Source organism: Pteropus vampyrus, unplaced genomic scaffold (assembly GCF_000151845.1).
Source record: "Pteropus vampyrus isolate Shadow unplaced genomic scaffold, Pvam_2.0 Scaffold244, whole genome shotgun sequence".
Lineage (NCBI taxonomy): Eukaryota > Metazoa > Chordata > Mammalia > Chiroptera > Pteropodidae > Pteropus > Pteropus vampyrus.
The window spans coordinates 4354301-4365144 of NW_011889025.1; the positions used below are offsets into that span (position 1 = coordinate 4354301).

Consider the following 10844-nt stretch of genomic DNA (forward strand, 5'->3'; position numbering starts at 1 on the left):
TTTTCTTCCTATGCATGCATATATCTAGCCAAATTGCCCATGTCTAAGCATGCCAACTCGAATCACTAAGTCCTCAGCATCTTGGAAAATAATTGGCAAACTTGAAGGGAAGCTATTCAGTAGTAAAAATTAATTAAATAATTTGGCTCAACCAAAATTCAAGTGTATAACATGGCTCTTTTTTGAAGTGATAAGATTTTCACAAAGTGTTTGTGCATATGTACGTCTGTATATACTTCCGTATACATGTGACTCTTTGTTTTATAGTGGAAAATTTCTGAGAACTAATTTCTCTTACTTGGTTTTAATTGCAGTTGTGCTGAAATCAGTTGAAACAGGATCACCATTTTGAGCAACTGCCAATTTCTTTACATAATTCCAAAAAGGTCTATGACTATATGGGTACACGGGAGTGCTAATCAATATAATGAGGGGGTAAAAATTCTGTTTTTGTCTTTTGCTTTCTAAAAAGAAACTTAAATAAAATGACCTTCCCCCACCCCAGTGAATGAAATCTGTTAACATGCAGTTAATGTCTATTTCAAACAAAAATGGCTATATTCAATCTCAAGCCTACAATATGAAACCGAGATTAAATAGAAAATACCTTAGTCACCTGAAAGAGAAAATCAACTAGAAATGTCTATCAATTTGGGTACATGAATATGTAAAAGGCAATTTGGAATTTTAGCTAACTTTTGTAAACCATCAGGCTTAAAAACCAATTAGCATCCAAGGAAACAAAATTGTGAGGATTTGCAAGGTGTTCTATCCAAAGAGAATATGTCTTTCAAGGATGACTTAAGTAGAATGTTCCATGAACAATGGCCAGTCAGCCTTGGCAAGAATATCTTTCAGGTGCCTGTGTTGCAGTACAGCACAGAGTCAGCTATTCTAAAGGTTCTACAGAACAGTCCGTGAAGCAACCAATCAGAAATCAGCAAAGCAGCCTTTCCCAAGCTGCTATACTCTGTCAGTCTCTAATAGTTAAAAGTGAACAAAATTTTGGAAGTTATAAATTGAATAGTTTTTATACTAACTTAAATTTCAGCTTTGGCAAAATTACTTAGAAATGGGCCATTCTCATTCATGCTAACTTTGCTCTAAGACTCTCTTCCAGAACATCCCTCATTCAGTGATTAGCCATACAGACCACAGCAGTTTCACTAATGTAAGAATTTTTGGTAGAATTTGATTAATATCCCAAACCTCAAAAGATTGTGATGACTCATACATTAATATGTAATTAAAAATACAATTTAATTTTTCAAAATGACACAAAACTTGAATAAATGCTAATATTAAATATTTTATTTTTTCTAGTTAGCATTCTTTTTAGATTTTTTTCGTTACAAAATCTGATAGCTAAATCAAAGCTGAATTTTGCTAGTGTTTTAAACATGACGTTAGTCTGACTTTTGGATAACTTAGTACTACTGGCTATTAGATAAGATTTTTATTATCAATCAAAAACCTCATGCCTAGTTATACTTCCAAGTTGGCCTTACTAGAGGATACATCACAGACAAATTTTGGAAAATTGATTCAATAATTGCAAAGCCCCTGAAATATTTTGAGAGCCCCCACAGTTTTTGGCCTATAATTGGGGCTTCATAATTTTTTTTTAAATTTTATTTTTAATTCTCACAAATATAATATTTGTTGGTCTGTAGCTGGATGACAAGAAAACATATTTAGCCAAAGTGGTCAGTGTAACAGAGGTTTAAAATTTAAAATGTTTTCTATTTCTCCATATTAGTTTTAAATCAACTAAACATTAATTGATGAACACATTCAGTTATTAGAGATGGATAGTAATCATATAATGCTTTTTTTTTCAAATAGGTGTCATAATTTATTGAGAAATTTTACCCTGAAGAATTAATTGTATATAACAAAATAATTCTTCTCAAATATTATTTGACATAAATTACTTTTTAAACAAAACATCAACAATCATTAAATATAACACATATGTATAATTATTTAAGTATACTATTGTTCCAACTATATCCCTAATGAGTTTCCTTTAATAACATGACTTCTGAATTATTTTTGCTGTTAGTATTGCTATATTTATATAACTAACATAAAATTATTATGCATTTTATTTCTTGGAGAAACATGTCAGAGTGACAGATGTCCCCAGATCACTCCATTTGAAACAACAATAAGCTAAACATCTAAAACTCAACAAAAATCACCCAAACTGCACACCAGCACATCCAAACATGAGACCTGCGCATAAGAGCTACCACAAGTCAGAACCCTGGGTGTTGGGGAATAGACTAGAAGAAACAAAGAAGGTGCCTCTCATGATGGGAGCTAATAGCAGGAGGAGGAGGTGGGGAGAAGGTGTGACAAGTTCCCTGAACAACCCAGCATAGGATTGCTGTGAGTTCCACGCAGCCGGTGGAAGGGCCTAGTCATCAGAGCAGAAAGCAGAGAAGCTGTATGGCAGAGATACAATAGTTGATTTTTACCAGCTGCTGTTGCAAAACCAAGATGAGATGCAGCCCTCATTATCAACCTAGAGAGACCCTTCCCCCATAGACTTCGAGACCGAAAGCCACAGAGACCCAGGGGAATCTGAGCAAACACTACCAAAACTGTCTCTAACACTGACAGGGACTGAGACTGAGAGTAGAGAGCATGATTACACATCTAAAGAAAAAAAAAAGGCATTATTAAGACTTTATATAAAGCAGGGATCCAAGAGGCTTAGATGCCACCTACTGGAAACCAAAAGAAAAATGCCTTCTTTGAAACAGGCTAAAGAGAGACGTTTATATAATAAATCTTTATGGAGAAGAAACAGAATATACTTCTATTAATGCCCAGGCAGAGAAATAGTTCATTAAACACCAAGAACAACCAAAGTAACAAGGCATCTCAGAAAGAAAGATGAAAATCTCCAGAAAATAAGCTTATAGACATAGAAATATGAGACTTAAATGACAGAGTATTCAGGATGGTACTTCTGAAAAAACTCAGTGAGATCTGAAACAATTCATATCAAACAATTTCAGGATTGAAAAATAAACCTAGATGAGCAGAGAGAGTTCATTAGGAAGGAGAAAGAAAGCCTCAAAAAGAACAGAATAGAACTTCTGGAAATTAAACACATAGCAAGAGTTGAAAAAGTAAATAGCAAGCTAGGGAACTAGACTAGAACAAATGGAGAAAATAATCAGTGATATCGAAGACAGAAATCTAGAAATAAACAAGAAGGAAGAAGAAAGAAACCGAAGAATGAAAAATAATGAAAGAGAAATATAAGAACTAACTGATACTCTCAGGAGAGGAAATATAAGAATAATGGGTACTCTTGAAGGAGAGGAAAAAGAACAGGGATTAAAAAGCCTTTTCAGAAAAATAGTTGACAAGAATTTCCCAAATTTAAGGAATGAGCTAGAGTTTGGAATTCAAGAAGTCAACAGAATACCAATTATCTCAACCCAAAAAGGACTTCACCAAGACACATTGTATTAAAATTATCAAAATCAATGACAAAGATAGAATTCTCAGGGCAGCCAGAGAAAAGAAGATGGTAATCTATAAAGAAAATTCCATTAGATTATCATAAAACTTCTCAGCATAAATCTTACAAGTCAAAAAGGAATGGAACCAAATATTCAAACTATTAAATGAAAAGACATACGAAACAATAATAATGAATCTAGTTAAGCTCTCCTTTCGATATGAAGAAAAAATTAAGACTTTTCCAGACGTAAAAAAAAAAATGAGGGAATTTTCCACTACTAGGCCTGCATTACAAGAAATACTGAAAGGGGTCAGCTCACCTGAAACAAAATGACAAAAAAAAATACATAATTAAGAGTAAGGTGAATGGCAGGCTGATAGAAAAAGAAGTGTGCAACCCTTGCTGGAAACAGGGCATTATAAGCTTAAACAATAAGAAAAGATTTGCTATAGCAAGATAGTAATGAACATTCAGCATATATTGGAACAAATTGAGACAATAATGTTTGAAAAGGGGATGATTCAAAGATCCATCTTCTCTAAGGAGAATTGAGATAAGGCACATGAAGAAGAAAATGGACTCCTAAGTATATATAACTAACAGAACTCGAGTGAGAAACAGACCAAAATACTATCACAGTAGGATATCTAAATAACCCACTTTCAGATATGGACAGATGATCCAAACAGAAAAGCAATAAGGAGATAACATTCTTAAATGACACATTAGACCAACTGGACATAATTGACATTTCCAGAGACTTCCATCTCAAAACAGCTGCTTATACATTCTTCTCTAGGGCTCATGAAACATTCTCAAAGATTGACCACATACTGGGAACCAGAGATAGCCTCAACAAATATAAGAGAGTTGAAATTATATCAAGCATATTCTCTAAGCCTAATACGTTGAAACTAGAGATCAACTATAAAAAGAAATTAGGAAGAACCACAAATACATGGAGTTTACACAACATGATAACTAAGAATAACTGGGATAGAGAAGAAATAAAAAGAGAGATCAAGAGATACATAGAAACAAATGATAATGATATTACAACATATCAAAACTTTTGGGACACAACAAAAGCGATCATAAAAGAAAAGTTCATATGATTAGAGGCCTATCTCTAAAAACAAGAACACGCCCAAATAAACAATCTAATGCTTTATCTTAAAAAAAAAAAAAAACTAGAAAAGGAAGAACAAATGAAGCCTAAAGTCAGCAAAAGGGAAGAAATCATCAAAATTAGAGTATAAATAAATGAAACTGATAAAAAAATCAATAGAAAAAATATATAAAACAAAGAGCTGGTTCTTTGAGAAAGTTAATAAAATTGGAAAAACCCTGGCTAGACTCAGTAAAGAAAATAGAGAAAGGGTAGAAGAAAATAAAACCAGAGATGAAAGAGGGGAAATTATGACAGATACTTCAGAAATACAAAGTATCATACAAGAATAATACGAAAAAGTATATAACACCAAATTTAATAACCTAGAAGAAATTGACCAGTACTTAGAAAAATACAACTTTCCTAGATTAAATCAAGAAGAACTGGAAAATCTAAATAGACTGATCATCAACATGGAAATTGAAACAATCATCAAACCTACCAAAAGGTAAAAGTCTGGGACCAGATGACTTCATCAGTGAATTCTACCAAAATTTCAAAAAAGATTTAACACCTATTCTCCTCAAACTCTTCCAAAAAATCAAAGAGGAGGCAATACTTCCCAACTCATATTATGAGGCCAATATTTCCCTGATAACAAAACCTGGTAAAGATTGCACAAAAAAAGAAAACTGCAGGCCAATATGTTTCATGAACACAGATGCAAATATCCCAAATAAGATACTAGCGAACCAAATACAGCAGCATATTAGAAAGATTATATACCATAATCAAGTAAGCTTCATCCCAGAGGCACAGGGATGGTTCAACATATGCAAATCAGTTGACATGATACACCATATAAACAAATTAAAAATGAGAATCATATGATCATATCAATAGATGTAGAAAAAGTCTTTGAGAAGATGCAGCATCCATTTAAAATCTAAACATTTAACAAGATCAATATAGAAGGAAAGTATTTTAATATAATAATGGTCATATATGACAAACTCTCAGCCAACATTATACTTAATGGTGAAAAAACAAAAACGTTCCCTCTAAGATCAATAACAAAGCAAAGCTGTCCACTAACACCACTGTTATTCAATATAACATTGGAGGTCCTAGCAAGTGCAATCAGACAAAAGAAAGCTATTAAATGCAACCAAATAGGAAACGAAGAAGTCAAACTGTCACTATTTGCAGATGACGTGATTCTCTATATGGAAAACCCTAAAGACTCCACAAGAACAATACTAGGATCAATAAGCAAATACAGTGAAGTTTCTGGATATAAAATCAATGTTCAAAAATCCATAACTTTCCTATATTCTAATAATGAAGTGTCAGAAAAGAAGCGGAAAAATAATTCCTTTTGCAATTGCAACAAAAAGAGTAGAATACCTGGGAATAAATCTAACAAAACATGTGAAAGATCTATAAAAAGAAAACTATAAGACCCTATTAAAAGAAATTGAAGAAGATAGAAAGTAACAGAAAGATATTCCATATTCTTAGAATGGGATAATCAACATAGTTAAATTGACCATATTACCTAAAGAATTACACAGACTTAAAGCAATCCCCATCAAAATCCCATCAGCATTTTTTTAAAGAAATAGAACAAAAAAATCATCAGATTTGTATAGAAGCACAAAAGACCCCAAACTGACAAAGCCATTCTGAGAAAAAAGAATGAGGCTGGAGACAACACTCTGCCCAACTTCGAATTATACTACGATATGACAGTAATCAAAATGGCATGGTTTGGCAACAAAACAGACACACAGAACAGTGGAACAAAATAGAGAGACCAGAAATAAACACATATTTATACGAGCAAATGACTTTTGACAAAAAAAAAAAAAGCCAAAAACATACAGTGGAGAAAGGAAAGCCTCTTCAATAAATGATGCTGAGAAAACTGGAAAGCCATCTGAAAAAGAATGAAACTAGACATTTGTCTATCAGCACACACCAAAATTAACTGAAAATGGATCAAGGATCTGAATATAAGACCAGAAACGATAAATTGAACAGAGGAAAACATAGGAACTAAACTCGAAGACCTAGGGTTAAAGAGTACTTTTTGAATTTGACCTCGAAGGCAGGGGAAGGAAAAGCAAATATAAATGGGACTACATCAAACTTAAAAGTTTCTGCACAGTAAAAGAAACCACCAACAAGATAAAGAGACAACCATCTGAATGGGAAAATATATTTGCAGGAAACACCTCCAATAAGGGCCTAATATCCAAAATATACAAAGAGCTCATACAACTCAATGACAACAAAAAAACAAATGATCCAATCAAAAAATAGGCAAAAGCTCGAGTAGACACTGCTCTCAAAAAGACATACAAATGGTCAACAAACATATGAAATGATGTTCAACATCACTAGCTATTAAGGAAATGCAAATCAAAACCACAATGAGATACCATCTCATACCTACTAGAATAGCTATTATCAACTGGACAAGTAATAACAAGTGTTGGAGAAGATGCAGAGAAAAAGAAACTCTCATACACTGCTGATGGGACTGTAAATTGGTACAGCCACTGTGGAAAACCTTATGGAGATCCCTCAAAAAACTAAGAATCGATCTACTACATGATCCAGCAACACCTCTCCTGGGGATTTACCCTGAAGTCTTGAAAGCTCATATCCCAAAAGATATTTGTTCATAGCAGTATTATTCACAGTGGCTAGGATATGAAAACAACTGAAGTGTCCTAAGATAGATGATTGGATAAAGAAGCTGTGGTACATATATACAATGGAATATAACTCAGCCATAAAAAAAGATGATATACTACCATTTGCGGCAATATGGTTGGACATCGAGATAATCATGCTAAGTGAAATTAGCCAGACAGAAAAAAGTTGAAAGTCACTTATATGTGGGATCTAAACCTAAAAGCAACCAATGAACAAACAGAGACTAATGGACGTGGACAATGGAGTAGTGGTTATCAGAGGGTAGGGAGGAAAGGGGAGGTAGATGAGTTAAAAGGGGTCAAATATGTGTCGACAGAAAGAAGTCTAATTAGTGGAGTTGTATACAATGTAAATATATCATGCTTTACTGTTAAAATGTACAACTGAAACTTACCAGATTTCATTAACCATTGTCACCACATATAAATAAATTAAACAAACAAACAAACAAAAAACAAATAGAAAAGGTGGTACATATATATATATAATGGACTATTACTGAGCCATAAGAAAAGATGAAATGCTGCCATTCATGGCAATATGGATGATTCGAAGTTATCATGCTAAACAAAATAAGGCAAAAGTTGAGAACCATGTGATTACACTTATATGTGGGATATAAAAGTGAAAGCAACAAAGAAACATGACAAACAGAGACTCATGGACAGAGACAGTGGATTTGTTGTCTTTAGAAGGAAGGAGAAACGTTAGAGAGAAGCAAAAGGAGTCCAATATTTGGTGACAGAAGGAAATTTAACTGGGTAGTAAACACAAAATGCAATATACATATGGTGTATTATTGAATTGACTAATGTCATCCCAATAATTTCAAAAAATAAAAGAAAAAAAATAAAATAATAAAATATGTGCCTAGGAACCTGAAAGAAAAAGATACAGTGAGAAATAGAATGCAACTCTAGCAGTATACTACATTGATGATGTATTTTCTTCATGCTTGCTTGCCCCCAAAATGAAATTCTTGGTAGCATCCCAGAATTAATTGAGTGCTGCATTACGAATCACTCCATGTTTGAAAGCATTAGGAGTTCAGAGCTAAATGAATTGTAAACTCATAATAAAGAACAACTATGTACTGTATCCATCTGCTTTGTAGCTCCACTTTATAAACTGTAGATGGCTTTGTACAAATTTACTACCTTGCCTGCAGAAAGGACTCTGTACTATCAAATTAAGGCTAGGGTTTGAGATAGGACTGGATTCTTTTCAATGATTGTAATCAAGGCCTGAATAATGGATCCAGGTTAGTGAGAGGTAAAAATAGAGATTGATCACAGGTACAATGTAACTGAGAAATGGGACAGATAATTCACAGGATGTATATGAAATGATTAACTATGCTGTAGTTCTCAAAGAAGTACAGTATTGAGTATGGTATGAGATAGTCTATTGCTATTATAGCGGATTTAGGTTAGGTTGGAAAGCCAATAGTAAACAAATACTATTAATAATATAATATAATAATAAAACCTGTAAATGGTCTAATAAATTGTTAAATGTAGTGGTACTAGGAATGTGTGCTTGAGGAACTAAGAGATAAGGATATACAATTAGGTGGTTTTAATTAAGAATGGCTTTATAGTAGCTGTGAACCTCGTTGAGTCTTGAGTACTGGACACACAACAGATGATGGATTCAAATAGTACATCTTTGACTTATGAGAAAGTGGCAACAAGTACATCATAGATGAATCCAAGACTGAATGCAGGTTATCCTGAGTCACAATCAAGTCAGTGCTGTTAAAGACATCAAAGCTATTATATGCTACTCTAGGGTTTACCAGATTACACAGATATGGCCTGTAACTCAAACTTCTCCAGGCCTTACCAGCCAGTAATATTGTTGAATTAATAATTATAATTCATATTATTAGTTTATGACCTCAATTACTGATGCCAGACCTCCAAATTTCTTAAAAATCTTACCCAATCTGAGGTGTCCCACACGTATTCACAAGCAATATTTTTTTGTTATATTTGCACCCTTGTTTTTGAACTACATTGAATTAAAAAAAAAACAACAAACTTGAAGAGTGCTCGCTTTGGCAACACATATACTAAAATTAGAATAATACAGAGAAGATTAGCATGGCCCTTGAGCAAGGATGACACACAAATTCATAAAGCATTCTATAATTTTTTGAAGTCCAATTTATGTTTTTCCTTTTGTTGTTTAAAAAACACTCGAAGGTAGTACCTGGTCATTTTGTTTGCTATGGACTGAATATATGTGAGACCCCCCAAATTCACATGTTAAAACCCTAATTTTAAATGTGATGGCATTTGGAGTTGAGACCATTGGGGAGTGATTAGGTCATAAAGGTAGAGCTCACATCATGGAATTAGTATCCTTATTAGAAGAAACATGGCAAAGTTTACTCTCTCTCTACTTTCCTTCCTATCAGAATACAATGAGAACATGGCCATCTGCAAGCCAGGAAGGGATTCTTTACCAGATATCTGATATGTTGGCACCTTGATCTTGGATTTTCTAGCCTACATAGCTGTGAGATATAAATGCTAATTGTTTAACCCACTCTGTCTATGGTACTTTGTTACTGCAGCCTGGACTGATAGTGTCATTTTCCCAAATCCATAGTATAAATGATAAGGAACTATCCCTTAATTCTTTCCCAGTTGCAAACCTATGGTTTGCTAAGGTTATACATTGATCTTTAGAATCCTGAATGAGTTAAAACTGTCATTGAAGAATGTTCTTCCTTCTGGTATGTGTTATGCTTTGTCATCTAAACTATGAAATGATATAACTGATTTCCCCATATTTCACAGTCTTCTTAGAAAACAGCTACTTGAACTGTTGCCTAAAGCCTATTTCTCTACAATGTTCAAATGCTAACTCATTCAACAAGGTCGAGGGACCAATTTTTCCAACAAATGTTATATCACCTCCATATCCCTTTCCTTTTATTTATTCATTCACACATGTGTGTGTGTGCATGTGCACGTGCGCGCGCACACACACACACATATACACACACTTGATAACTTTGAACAAATTATGTCATCTCAAGCTTGCTCGCCAATCATTAGCAGATATATCTGAATCTCAAGTTAAGTGAAAGCTGGTTTTCTACTATGGATGCATAAGAATAAGTGTTTTTTTTTTTTAATTTCTCATACTCCATACACATATATCATCTATGTAGATATATTCTAATACCATCTTCTCACTAACATGCTATGGATTTCAAACCAGAAAAATTGTTCTAAATCCAAATTTTCTTGTGCACAAAATAAGGATGGGACCAAAACTAGATGTTATCTAAGCTTGTGGTCATTTTCATTTCTTCTGTTTCATTGTTCTGTGATTCTAAGGGCAGAATCAAAGAAGATGTATAGTCAGCCTAAACTAAAATTTTCTCTTATATTGCATGATAATAATTCACATATTATACTCCACAGTCAATCAATAATCAAAATTTTATGTATCATTTCTATTTAATTAACAGTCACTCAGTTAAGAAACTAAAAATTCAAAGAAAGAGAT

General features: G+C 33.4%; 1 non-coding gene across 1 annotated transcript; it reads left to right on the plus strand.

Moving 5' to 3' along the window:
• The first annotated feature begins 9369 nt into the window (after nucleotides 1–9369).
• Nucleotides 9370–9476, plus strand: LOC111729077. The gene has a single exon (XR_002776065.1). It is a non-coding gene; the product is annotated as a U6 spliceosomal RNA (small nuclear RNA).
• The last annotated feature ends 1368 nt before the right edge of the window (nucleotides 9477–10844 follow it).